At 37.7% G+C, this 14,346-nt stretch overlaps 1 protein-coding gene across 2 annotated transcripts in view; it reads right to left on the reverse strand.

Moving 5' to 3' along the window:
- Nucleotides 1-12,527, reverse strand: part of LOC150090429 (uncharacterized protein C3orf18 homolog) — an 81,855-nt gene extending 69,328 nt beyond the window's left edge. For both annotated transcript variants that reach the window (XM_090369125.1, XM_090369124.1), the window contains exon 1: nucleotides 12,391-12,527. The gene's annotated coding sequence lies outside the window, so the exon portion shown is untranslated. The remainder of the gene's footprint in view (nucleotides 1-12,390) is intronic.
- Nucleotides 12,528-14,346: the final 1,819 nt, after the last annotated feature.

Consider the following 14,346-nt stretch of genomic DNA (forward strand, 5'->3'; position numbering starts at 1 on the left):
ACTGGTACATGTGCATTCAAGGCTTCTGTTACTATAACTTTTAAAGGTATACCATAATTTTATTGTATTTACACTCTGTGAGCTAACTTCTCAGTAGATAGAAGCCATGTAGCATAAGTGGGCATAATCTGACATCCTGAAATTAAAACCCATTCCTTTGCCTTTAATAACTACTACCACATTACTCATGATACAACTTAAAAACCCATGATTACTCCCTGCTAATGGTTTCTGTACAATCGGCCTTATGAGTCATCTGTTCATGGGTGATGATAATGTCTTGAATCTTTTTTCCCCTAGTACAGAGGTCCCAAACTTTTATACCTTGGACCCCCCCTCTTAAAATAATTGATAATTTTCATGTCCTCCATCTTCCAGAACAAGTGAAAATAAACAGATTTGACATAAAATTTAGCTATGGGTATACATACTTTTATGAATTAAAATATACTTCAACACAGGAACTCCCCGACTTACATAATACTCGACTTCCATAAATTTGACTTTACATAAGTTTTTGCCAGCCAGTGCAAACTTAAAAAAACGTGGGAAAATATTTTGCATCCCGTAGGAGTAAATATCGTAATGTGAACCCAATAACACTTTTTTTTTCTTTTTTTTTTTTTTGTAATTCGTTCCAAGTCCATGGAAGTTGAAAATTTTTCCACATTACTAAGCTATTTACTCTCTAAAAGGTCATATTTATAATGAAAACTGCACTACACTTTCATCTGTTGAAAGTGTTACCATATGTTGCCATTATAAGAATCAATTTTGAACGCCTTGGTGATAATTTTCTAAAGCACGTTTCTGGAGGTCATGACCAAAAAAACAATAAAAACATTTGCACTTTCCGGATTATTGGGCTTTTCTGTTAGTGCAAGCAATTATAAACATGTAGTAAACTCGATCTTATTGCATTTGCAATAATACTGACTGCAATTGTGTGGATTTTTATGCTATTATGGTGAAATGTGTTCCCCTTCACTGAAATCTTCAATCGTATAAAAAAACAAATTTTCAGAAACTTCTCTTCATTCCTATTTACGTATTACAATGATGAAGTTTGTTTGTTATTTGGTTTTTAGGAGCATTAGCAACTAAGGCCATATTGCTCCGGGATATGCGGTGGTCATTCCCTGACCTTTCCACATCCTCCGTATTTAGTGGTGACGGGCTCGAACCCCGGTCTAATCAAGAAGCATCAATGATGAAGGGAAAAGGACCAACGGAAAGTGCAAGTGGTGGGAGTGCCAGGAAATGAAACAAAATTGATTTAGAAATGAAGATGAAAATGATTAAGAAGTACGAAGCAGGACAAAGTTTGTCATATATTGAAAGGGAATTAGGTCTCGCTGCTTCAACAGTGAATACTATTTTTAAGGGACAGTGTACGTATAAAAGAACATGTCAAAGGATCAACGCACTTAAGATCAACAGTGATCACAAAACAGCGTTCAGGTGCTATACGAAGGTGGAAAAGCTATTAATAACATGGATGGAAAATCAGATTCAGAAACGAGTGCCCCTGAGTCCAATGGCCATTCAAGCAAAAGCAAGAAGTATTTATGAAGATATTAAGGATAAGTAAGGCAAACCCCAAGCCAAATTTGTGGCAAGCAACGGGTGGATTAATAGGTTCAAGCATCATGCTGGTTTCCACGATGCTAAACTATGCGGTGAAGTCACCAGTGCCGATTTTGCAGCTGCAGAGACATTTTGTGATGTGCTGGAAAAAATTATTGATGAAGGCGGCTATTCAACACAGCAAATTTTTAACGTTGACGAGACTGCTCTGTATTGAAAAAAAAAAAAAAAAAAAAAATGCCGATTCGAACATACATTGCCAAAGAGGAAAATACCATTAATGCCAGGTTTCAAGGCATCAAAAGATAGGGCCACACTCTTGCTTGGAGCTAATGCAGCAGGAGATTACAGATTAATACCACTGCTTGTGTACAACCAGAATTGCTTCCTTTATGCAAGTCCATTCATCTTCAATCTTGTCACCGTTTTCGTGTTCCTGCAGTTTTCGGGCCAACTCTGCCTGGTACTTCGTTTCAACCAGTCTATCTTTCAATTTCTCTGCATTCCACCGTTTAGTTTTCCCAGCCTTTCCTCTTACCATTAGGGCTATTTTATACTTCAGTCTGGCTCCCACTAGAAAATGATTAGAATCAGAGCTGCCACCCCAAAAAGACTCATGCATTTAAGGGCATCAATAAAGCCACCCTACCCATGCATTTCCAATCGAACCAGAGAGCATGGATAACAATGTCTCTCTTTGAGGATTGGTTTAAATGATGCTTCATTCCTGAGGCTGAAAAATATTGTAGACAACACACGTTCATTTCAAGATTTTGCTTCTATTAGATAACGCTCCTGGACATCCTATGCATCTAGATGAGTTCAATTCGAACATGAGTCATATTTCTACCACCAAACAACTTCACTTATCCAATCTATGGATCAAGGTGGTTAAGAGCATACTATTTACGGACATTTGCTCAGGCATTATCTGCAGTAGACAATGAGAAAAATTTTATGTTAAGAGACTTTTGGAAATCTTATGATATTTACCACGCCATCTTAAACATTAATAAGGTCTGTACAGCAATTACTAAAAGTTGTTTAAATGGCGCATGGAAGAAAATATGCCCCGGCACGTAAAAGGCTTCAAAGGGTTTGAAAAAGACGAATCATATGAAGAGGTTACAGATAATAATGTAAAGGTTGCAGAGCTACTTCAGTTGGAGGCTGATGCCAAAGACATGGAGTTAATAAAGGAAGAAGAGAAGGAATTATCTAACAAAGAACTTATTGACTTGCAGGCAGCGATAGTGAAAGAAGAAAATGTTGACGAAGCTTGAGAAGAACCAAATGAGGAGCCGAGACGCTTCATCACCAGAGAGATGGCAATGGCATTTCGTGAAATTGCATCGGCAATGCTGAGGTTCGAGAAGAAGGATCCTGACAGCGAACGATTCTTAAAAGTTAACAGAGGGGTGAATGATATTCTTGATTGCTACAAAGAAATTTACAATGAAAATAAAAAAGCCACCGTCCAGTCATCTATTAATATGTTCTTTTGTAAGGTGGCCGACCCCCTTCTAAATCTCCACAGCCCTCAGCCGCGTACTTATCAGCTGAAGACATCGATTTTGGCGACGATGCTCGAGAGGTAAAACTTACTGATGCTATGCCTGTCTCCTCTCTTTTTTTGTAATTTTATAATTTTGGAATTTTTTAAATTGCAAGCTTTTGTAATTTTTCCTATGCATGAGATAAAAAATTGAATAAATACAATAAATAATTCTGTTTACATGTTTGTTGAACATTTCTTTTTTGATTCAATCAATTCAGCAAGCGCAGTTGCGAGTGCTGCACAAGCATGGGGAAATTCTGACTTGTGTAGCGTTCCATGGAATGCAACCCTTACGTAAGTTGGGGAGTTCCTGTACATTTAATCTCAAAGACTGAAAAAAATGCCAATCCTAGTTTAGACCTAAATGGTTGTCAAATGAGCTCATCAGACTAGTGGCAGAGAAGAAAAATGCATGGGATTGATTATAAATTATCAAGATATAAAGAGGAGTGCTGAAAGCTGAAAAGAAAAGGAAGCTGAAAAAGAAATTGAGTTTAAAGTATAAAAGGCACCTGGGGCTAATGCAATATACCCAATTATATTAAATGCGACAGCAGCAAAAAGTGGTTTGAAAACCTCTAGCCATAATCATGAGAGCATCTTAGGATTCAGGAGATGATACTATAGAATAGAATGGAGTGTACATCTCTCCTATTCACAATTGTATCAAAAGACAAAGTAATAATTGCAGAGCAGTAAGCTTGAATTGTGCCAGGAAAAATAACGGACTCAATGGTTGAAAAAGTAATGCAGGATTAACACGAGAGGAATGTAGTTATATGGCAAACACAAGAGATTTATTAAGAAAAGATCTTGTCTGACCATTCTAATTAGCTTAAGAGTAGTCAAAGGACTGAATGCAAAAAATAATTTTGATGCCACATACATTTCAGTAATGCTTTTAATACTGCTCCACACAAATGGCAGCTGTACAAATTGGAGCATTATGGGCAAGGTACTGGCAGGAGTCAGAGTGGGGGTTATTAACTTGTTAACCACTATAATGTTAAAGAAAAAACTGATACATAGGGCCCACCTATTTTTGTTGTTGTTGTTATTATGGCCACTAAACCAGAGGCGGATTAGCCATAAGACTTACCAGGGAAACCCCAGTGGGCCAGAAGCCGGTGGAGGCTGTTGTAATTTTCAAAATTACTACACTCTACCTCCAGTACATTCGATTTGTTTTCCCCAGTAAGAATTTTTTACCCAGTCCATCTCTACCACTTATGTGATGAAAATGTAAAAATCTATTTTTTTTTAAATTTTTTTTTTTGGAAACCCACTCCACACCCACGAGGCCGAATTCTAAACTCTCTTGTAATAAGTACATCAGAAATATTGCTTCCTCTTTATGAAACAAACTGGTGTTACTTTTCTTCTGAAAAACTATTCACCCTGTACAAATCTCAAATCAGTCCTCCTACAGAATACTGTTCCCACACCTGTAATTGAGCACAATAACTTTCTCAATTAATGAAATCACTTTTTTTTTTTGTTGTTGTTTCTTACAAAGTCTGTCCTAAAGTCCTGCCTCAGGTTTGGTACCTGTGGATTACCCAAAATGCAAGTCAGTTCTCGGGTAATTTTGTGATTCACAGGTCATGCAGTTGCAGTTTTTATTAATAATTCATTGCAATACAAATGGAATTAAAAGGTTTAACAGAAAGAAAAAGGTGGAAGGAAGTCAATTTATTTGATGTGGTAGATTGAAATGATGAAGATGTTAGCCCACCACCTGACAAAATGAAAAATTATATCACAATAAAATCTCCAACACTGATTTCTGACAAAGATTTACAGTGTTTTTTTTTTTTTTTTTGAGTTGTTGGCTCATTTCAATCTTGTCATTCCTGCTAGCAGCATACCCAGTGAAAGAGATTATTCTGAACTGGATTTCTAATCCAAGAAAGAAGAATACAGTTAAACTCAGAAAGTGTTGATGTCTATCCTTTCTCTGCATAGTAGAAATGCATAAAATTTAACAATGGTATGAATATATGTTCATTATATTTTCTCTATTTCATACTGCTGAGTATTAAAACCTGCTGTTCAAATTGGAGCAGTGTGGCATAAAGGGCATATTTACTGTAATGGATAAAGGAATGGCTGAGTGGCAAAAAACAGAGTGGTTGTCAATGGATACTGCTCTTCGAGGAGTAATCTTATTAGTGGAGTTGGCGGTTAATTGATTTCTCCATTACTTTAGAAAGAGTAGAAGTAATTGCAATGGGACGATAATTGGATGGGAGGGATTTGTCACCCTTTTTAGGAACTGGCTGGATATGGCCAAATTTCCAAGCAGAAGGAAAAACACCTTTGGAATAAGAAAGTGAAAAAAGGCGGCAAAGAATAGGAGTAAGTTCAGGAGCACAGATTTCGAGAACAAGTGGAGAAATACCATCGGAACCTGGAGCTTTCTTAGCATCAAGATTCATCAAAATCCTTCTGACATCTTTTTGATGGAAGACCACAGGAGGCATTGAATGGAGCGTGTTGGGAATGGTGGGAGGTGTTTTACCAAGATCATTAATACATGAGTTGGAAGAAAAATGGGATGCTAGCAGGTCAGCTTTATCCTTGGCTGAAGTGACAACAGAACCGTCTGGTTTGAACAGAGGTGGGAGCAGAGATGGGCAAAAGTTGCGGCCAATAGCTTTGGCAAGGGACCAGAATGCTCGGCTACGATTAGGACAAGAAGCAAGTTTTCTACTCTTAGCCTGTTCAAACTCTAGTTTGGACTGATTAATAACTGCTTTACAATTGTTGTGAGCTTTGGTATAGGCAGAAAATGCAACTGAAGAATTAGAAACAAGCCAATTACAATATGCAACATTCTTCTCTTGAACAGCCTTAGCACATTTATTGGAAAACCAAGGTTTAGATAAAGGACGAGATTTTAAAGTGGAGTGTGGGATAAAGGATTCCATTCCTGCAAGAATAATTTCACTGACACGATCTGAACAAACATTGACATCAGAAGTTTTGAAACAGTAATGCGACCAAGGAAAAGAAAAGAAGTCTCGCAGGTCATCCCATTTTGCATTCTTGTAATGCCAAACAACACGAGGTTGGGAATAGCCATGAGATAAAGGCTCCATTGGAGAAGAGACAATCACCAAGTTCTGATCTGAAGTGCCTAAAGGACCTCTCACTTCGACCGTGTACTTAGAAGGGTTGTTTGTGAGAAAAAGATCAAGCGTGTTGGCTGTATGATTAGGATTGTCCGGTATTCTTGTAGGTAAATGAACAATCTGTGCAAGGTCATTAGTAATTGCAAAAGCCTCAGCATCTCGACCAGCTGGGTCGGTGTGACTAGAAAACAGAAGCCTGCTAGAGTTGTGAACATTAAAATCACCAAGGAAAATTACCTCCCTGTTAGGAAAGTTGGACTGGAGAAAGTCAAGTTGCAAAGAGAGGAAGTCAAAAAGCTCTAAGTGATTAGTGAAGTTGGGAGAACGGTAGAGACAACAGATGAATTTTACACAATGAGGTAGAGAGATTTTAAGCCAGAGAAGATCAAAGAGAGTAGATTCCAAATTGCCAAGTCTCTGACAGGGAATATCAGAATGGACATATGCACAAGTACCACCTTTGAGGCAAAAGGAATCATACAGCGAATAATTTGGGCATCTGATATGAGCAGTAGTTGAATCAAGCAATAACTGAGATTTTGTCAGAAAAAGTGCATGGGATTTGGCAGACTGCAAGTGGAAATGGACATTGCTACTTGTTCTCTTTTTGTGAAGCTACCTTTAGCAGGCCATGATATAACCATGGGGAATGCTTTTGTGTGTGTGTGTCATTGCAAAGAGCATGAGGAGGTTAAGCACAAATTTGGCATTCTGATGGGCTTATATGCAGGCGTGAAGATCAGGGTCGATGCACTCTAGGTTTACAAGAGAAGGATCCATCAAGAACTCAGCAGGATGCCTTTCAAGCACTCAGCTGTGCAGCTTGACAACTGAGTCCATGCTCCAGCAACAGACAACATAAGGACATCCTATGCAGCATGGATTCCTGGTGCCACAGGAAGTAGCTATAGTTGGTGACTCAATTGTCAGGAAAGAGCAAAATATACTGTGAAAAAAAGGCAAGTGAATAGGACCAATGTGTGTATGCCAGGGGATAAAGTTGATGACATTGCAGAGCAGTTATCATTTTTAAGGGCACAAAAAGTGATGTTGCAAACATTGGTAATAATGATATTAACAGTAAATCTCAGGATTTAATTAACAAGTACAGAGTTGGGAAATGTTTGAAGCAATGCCTGAACGTGTCTGCAATCACACCTTGTCAAACATTCGACACTGGAAAGAAGACAGTGCAAGGCTCATAGGTAAGTGAGCAGGAGGTGTGCAGATTCTTAATGCATGAAGAATCACTGCTAATAATTAGATCAAGAATGCTGCTTCCTCTTTTTGCCTCTCTAACATGCTTCTGTTGAAAATTGATCCAATATATCCTCAAAAGTCTTGCTAGTGTATGAGTGACCAACCACAAGTGGAAATTAAAATCCCTCACTGTGAGACATTCTGATTTACTGACCCATTCTAATTCTCTGTACACTTATTTGTTATACTCATCAGTCATTAAGCCTATAACACATTCCTATTCTCATTTTTGTTTTCCCAGTGTTTATATCACACCAAACTGACTCAGCATTTCAATGGACACCCACGTCAACTAGATGCACTGTTTTCAATTTAATATTCTTAACTAAGAGCATGACCCCCTATTGTTCTGTTAATCTATTAGTCTATATATATCCTCCAAGCTAGCAGTTTTTCAAACCACCTAACACTGCCTCAATATTGTCAGCAAATATCCTTGCAAAACCTTCCATTTAACAGTGTCCCATCCCTATAAAAAAAATCAGTCTCCTATGAGCACAGATCACACTGAGAAACATTTTATCCCATGAACCTAGTACATTCTCTCATTCACTGAATTGATTGACAAGGCTCTCACATTATGTATAAAATTTCAGATTAAAAATATTTAAAGAAATAATCATAAAAAATAAAGTGTACTAATTCCACAACTGTTCCTAATAGATATAAATTTGTAATACATAGCAGCAATGTAAGTCAAAGCACAGTCATCTATAATAGACGTTTCAATAGACACAATGTTTCTAAATTTACTTATATAACAGTGACATGTTCACAATTCACATACTACATGCAACTAGATTTTCAAGTTTACAGAAAGTATACATGTGAATTTGAAGTGTACATGCATCTAAATTTTGAAATATAAAAAACAGAACATGTGCACTATTTTTTATATTTTCAAAATCTAATCGCACATTGTTTCATCACATGCAAGAGTAAGGATCCATTAAAAGCCTTAAACACCTCAATCAGTTCTCCTCAGAGGTGCCTAGTTTCTAGACCTACACCTGTTCCAACCAATCCACATTCTTTCTCAAATAAGACCTCCAGAACTGTAGTACTCAAGGTGTAGCCTAACCATTGCCTTATAAAACAAAATAATTACTTCCTTATCCTTGTTGGAAAAATTCCAGTATACATCACTGACAAAAATCTAAGGACTGAACTGTATTAGCAGTCCACCCGCACTGCTCAAACAACTTCGTGTCTGACTGCACAGTTAACCCCAGGTCTTTTTTTATTTTCCACTAATCTGAGAATGGTAGCACACTGTTGATACATTAATTTAGGATGCCTTTCATTTGTCAATGTTAATTTCAAGTGCCACTTCTCCACCCATTTGCCTAATTTTTGTAGATCATCTTGCAGTAGCATTCCCTGATTAACCACTCCTGCCAGCCTTTGTATTATCTGCAAACTTAGATAATTAGCATTAGCATTAGTAGAGGCATTTGATGCAAGAAAGCAAGCTTATGCAGCATCAGCCAAAAAAAAAAAAACCACTTCCACTTCACCCCTCTGTTCGTTCAAAATACCTGTCCAGCTGAGCCTTAAACTTATTTAGGCTACAACTTCCACAACAAGGGATGGAAGTCTGTTCCACCAACCAACCACCCGCTGGCTAAAGGCAAATTTCCGCACGTCTATCCTACATCTATCTTTCCTCAATTTGAATTTATGCCCTCTCAGGTGATTATTCTGAGTGAGAGGAAGAATCCCATCAGCATTGAGCATGCTCAAACCATTCAAGGTTTTATACACCTCTATCAGATCACCTCGCTGGTGCCCAGTCTCCAGACACTGTAATTTGCAAAACTTAAGCCTTTCTTTGTAAGAGCACCCTTTTGTTCCATTCACTAATCTTGTTGCCCTTCTCTGTACTCGTTCCAGCAGCTCTACATCCTTCTTGAAATGAGGCTTCCAGACCTGCATACAGTACTCTAGGTGTGGCCTGACCATTGCCTTATAGAAGGGAATAATCACCTCCTTATCCCTGCTAGAAAAATTCCTATATATCACTGACAATACACCATGAGCTACTCTTGCAGCCATCTGCTCAGAGAACTTCATATCTGCCGGCACAACCACCCCCAGGTCCTTTTCATTCTCTACCACTGTCAGTGTAGTACCACAGATTTGATACGTTGCTCTGGGGTTGCTGTTTCCTATGTGTAGTACTTTACATTTGTCAATGTTAAACTTCATTTGCCACCTCTCACCCGATCTGCTCAACCTTTCCAGATCCTGTTGCAGCAGCATAGTGTCAGTAGTGTCCTTGACAACCCTGCCTACCTTTGTATCGTCTGTAAATTTGGACATTAAGCTTGATATACCATCATCAATATCATTTATGAATACAGAAAACAATAATGGACCCAACACTGAGCCCTGAGGGCTCCACTAATAACATTAGTCCACGACGAGCAGTGTCCATTGATTACCACTCTCTGTCTTCTCCCCCTCAGCCACCCCTTTATCCACAGCAGCAATTTGCCTCCAATGTAACACTGCTCCAATTTGTGCAGCAGTCTTCCATGTGCAACAGTATCAAAAGCTTTTCTAAGATCCAAGTATATAATATCAAAGTTATTCCCTGCATCCAGTTCCTTTGTGACTGCATCATAGTATCCAATCAAATTGGTCAGGCAAGACTTCCCCTTAACAAAACCATGCTGTGTCCGAGCTATAACTGAAGTCTTGTCTAAATGATCCTGCAGTGCTTCTTTAACTAGTGCCTCCATTAATTTTCCTGGAACAGAAGTTAAACTCACAGGTCTATAATTACTTGTTTATAATAATAAGCCTAATATGTCTTGTTCAATATCATTAACAAACATTGAAAACAAAAATAGGCCCAGCACTGAACTCTGGGGTATTCTATTAATAACATTAATCCAAGAAGAGCTGCGATAACTACTCTCTACCATACAATCATTTTTTTATTCATCGGAATAGCTTTCTCCCAACACCACACCACACTGCTACAATTTGTATAGTTTTCGGGCAGAACAGTATCAAAATCTATTCTAAAATCTAAGTATATGATGTCAAAATTAATTTTTGGATCCACTTCCTTTGTTACTACTATAGTATTCAATCAGATTGATCAGACAAGACTGCTGTTTAACAAATCCATGCTGATTACCATAAACTTCATTCCTGTCAAGAAGAATCTGCATTACTTCTTTCACCACTGGTTCCTTTGTTTTCCCTAGAACAGAGTTTAAGCTTAGAGATTTCTAATCATTACTTTGCTCCTCAATCCCTTTGTGAAATGGTAAGACATTTGAACATCTCTGCTCATTTATAATCATCTGATGCATTTTCCTCTCTGTCACTGGTCTCACCAGTTCATCTGATACCCATTTAGGTATAATCCTTGAACATCTCATTTGGCATAAAGCTTAGTAGCTTCTATGATTACTTCCCAATGCATCCCATTTAGAGCATGCAGTTATTCCCGCCATATTTAAGAAAGCAAAATCCCTCCTCTTCATGATTACTGTAGTTATAGCTTTAAGAAGGTTTACATAAATATATTTTTATCAATTTCATTTAGTGGTTCCTTTATCTGGAGATTCCTAACACACAGTGAGTCACTACCGATAATCAGATCGAAGTGTATTACTTTCTCTCTCTGTTCTCTAAAACATGCTTGTGTAGAAAGAGGTCATCCAATAATTCCAAAAAATCTTGCTACCGTGTGAGTGACCAACTAAAAGTTCCATTCCATATCTGGAAAATTAAAACTCCCCATTATCTATTCTGATATACTGGCCCATTCAATTTTGTGTGTGTGTCTTTTGTTCATTACACCCTATAACACACTACTCTCATTTTTGATTTCCCAGTGCTTATGTCACGTTAAACTGACTCAACGTTGCAGTGGCTATCCATACCATCCTGGGTACTGTTGTTGGTATTGGGCTTAACGACACATGGGCTACTGAGGCCAAATTGTGCCTGCTTATAGTTTACTTATTTGAAGTATATTGATATAGATGTTAATTTATATATTGCTGTACAGGCCAACTGGGTGCACTGCTTTATATTCTAAGTGTCTCTTAACTACACCTCTCTCTCCTCCCTTTCTGTACTCACCAGATTCACATTTTGTGGTGGAATGAATTTCCCTAAATGCTTAAAACCAACCAAATCCAATGACTTTATATGCAAAATTCTAAACCTCGGAGGCATCCACCGTTGCTATTATTTTTATAATTCATTAGTGTCCAAGGCCATATTGCACTATATACGTATGTACATATGGTTATGGGCCAGCTAAAATATCCACAAAAACTCAGGGGTAGAAATATTACTACTTCGGCCTGAGATTACTAACAATGCCGACTGAAGAAGTCCTCCACAGACAAGCGATGGGCGCACATCTCTGAATGCTGTTGGTGTTTCTGTTTCGTTTTGTGTTAGAGGTACAGCAGTAGCTCTGGGTTCTGCCAACCTCGCAGTTCAATTCGACTCCAAATAATGCATATTTTAAACAGATGCCAATTTATATCAGATTTTTGCTCTGCAATGCACGAAACAGAATAATAATATAATTTTGGTAATCTGAAACAAAAAGTGTAACCTATTATCATGAACACAAAAATACAATGAACGATCAATGACTATTCTCTTGAATGGTAGTATTCGCTTTTATTTACTTGCCAAACTAGGACTCACTGAAAACAGATTTGAAACAGTAAAAGCAAAGTAGAATAAGTGGGTTACGTCGGTAAAAATGCTGTTCACTTCTGATGATTCGTTCGTGTACAAATTAGTACATTTCTTTCAGTCTTCTCGCTACATTGAATGAATAAAATAAAATAAAACTTAATTCATGCTTACAAGCAGTTTCACTAGGAGAAATTTGCCTCCATTCGTAACATTACGCCGATTATTTCACCAAGCAGCTCCGAAGTGCACAATCGCTCATTGCACATTTGCAGTGTGTTTCAGAGCGCAACTCGCAATGTGTATATTTTGAGGAGTCAGTGACAAGTTCAAGAGAAAAATACATCTACAAATGATTCTTATCACACACCTTCAACGCAATCAACTCAAAATTACTAAATAGGCAAAACATTTATTGGAAAAAAAAAAAAATAATAATAATTCTGTGTAGTTATTTACTGATCCCAAACATGTGCGAACCTCAGAAAATACCCACATCTGTCTATTATAAGATAACAGTTAAAAAATAAAATAAAATAAAACAAATAAAAGAGTTCTACCATGGGGCAGTTTTACTTCCGTGATTTCTAAAAAAACTTCGCACTACTTTTTTTTTCTTATTTTTATTTCTAGTTGCATATATTTATTTAATAATTTTTCTCTTTATTTTATATTTTTATTTATTTATTATTTATTTATTTATTTTTTTTTTTTGTCTAATTTGGACGTGAGGATATTTCCTCAAGTTCTTTTCACTGCCAATTTTCTTTCAAAGATGACGCAGTATTTTCTGTTTCGTTTCGATTTGTTACTCATTACGACGTTCATTGTTCCAAACTACAAAACCATTATAAGAAAAGCCTACAACTCCGAATGGAAAAATATATGGCAAGAACAGAGCAACAATAAACTAATGGAAATTAAGACCCAGCCATCCTAATGGAACTCCACAAGCACAAGGAAAGTAAGAAAAGAAGAAGTGGTTCTAGCAAGAGCACGCATTGGTCACTCCAATAACTCATCTTTACCTTCTAACTTGCAGAGACGGACTGTCCGTAAGGCTTACCAGGGAAACCCCTGTGTGCCGAAGGCCAGGAACCGATGGAAGCCGGTGCGATTTTGGCCATAAACAATATGGATATAACCACTAATGAGAAGACGCTACGAGTTTTCCCGGGTAAGAATTTTTGACTCAGTCCGCAATGCCTCTAAGAAGCATTGTAGAGAAACATGTTTTACTTGACTGTTCCTATTATCAAATTATTATTATATTAGGGTTACCCGTAATTTAATACATAAACCGTATTTGTGTCTGTAAATTGCGTGTTCAATTGTTGATTTCCCTGTTTCCTGGATGAAAAACTCCAGTTTCTGGGGGGGGGGGGAGCCTTGCTATCTACGCATGAGACCTACCCCAGGGGCTCACATCTGGTGAGAATGGGCTTGGCACACCCAGGGTCCTGAGCTGGATATCATCATTCTTCTCTTTCTTGGTGATTCCCTTCTACTTCTGACACTTGTTTCCTTTCGCTCTCTCAGGATAGCTGGATATCATCATTCTTCTCTTTCTTAGTGATTCCCTTGTACTTCTCGCTCTCTCTCAGGGTAACTTGGAAATTTTTTTTAGCTGGAGCAGCATAAGGCTCAGCTTCCTTGCACTATATGGCTAGTGATAATAATAATAATAATAACTCAGAATTTTTTTTGGCTGGTACAGAATAAGCCTCAGGCTACCTTGCACCATATGGCAAATAATAATAAATAACTCAGCCACGGAATGAAAAAAGACCACCAAAAGTTCCTCTCGTCATCAAGGGGATTCGAACCCGGACCTTTCCCATACAGTGGGGAAGGACGCTGACAATACCACTGTACTAACCACACAGACTGTTCCTATTATTGACAGAAAAGGCTGGAAACGTTCCTATCTCATAGAAGTTCACAGGAGACCATAACAATGAAGAGTATTTTGGGAAATGAAGCAAACGCAGAAGAATTTTTCTCATTTTCTAAAGAAGATAACAATGTTCTCTCAACGCTAAAAACTTACATACTTGGAACTATTTTTTTTTTTTTTTTTTGGCTGATGCTGCTGAAAAACTTGCTTTGCCTCTACTAATGCTAAAATGC

Source organism: Mastigoproctus giganteus, chromosome 2 (genome assembly GCF_048544385.1).
Source record: "Mastigoproctus giganteus isolate SK-2022 chromosome 2, ASM4854438v1, whole genome shotgun sequence".
Taxonomy (NCBI): domain Eukaryota; kingdom Metazoa; phylum Arthropoda; class Arachnida; order Uropygi; family Thelyphonidae; genus Mastigoproctus; species Mastigoproctus giganteus.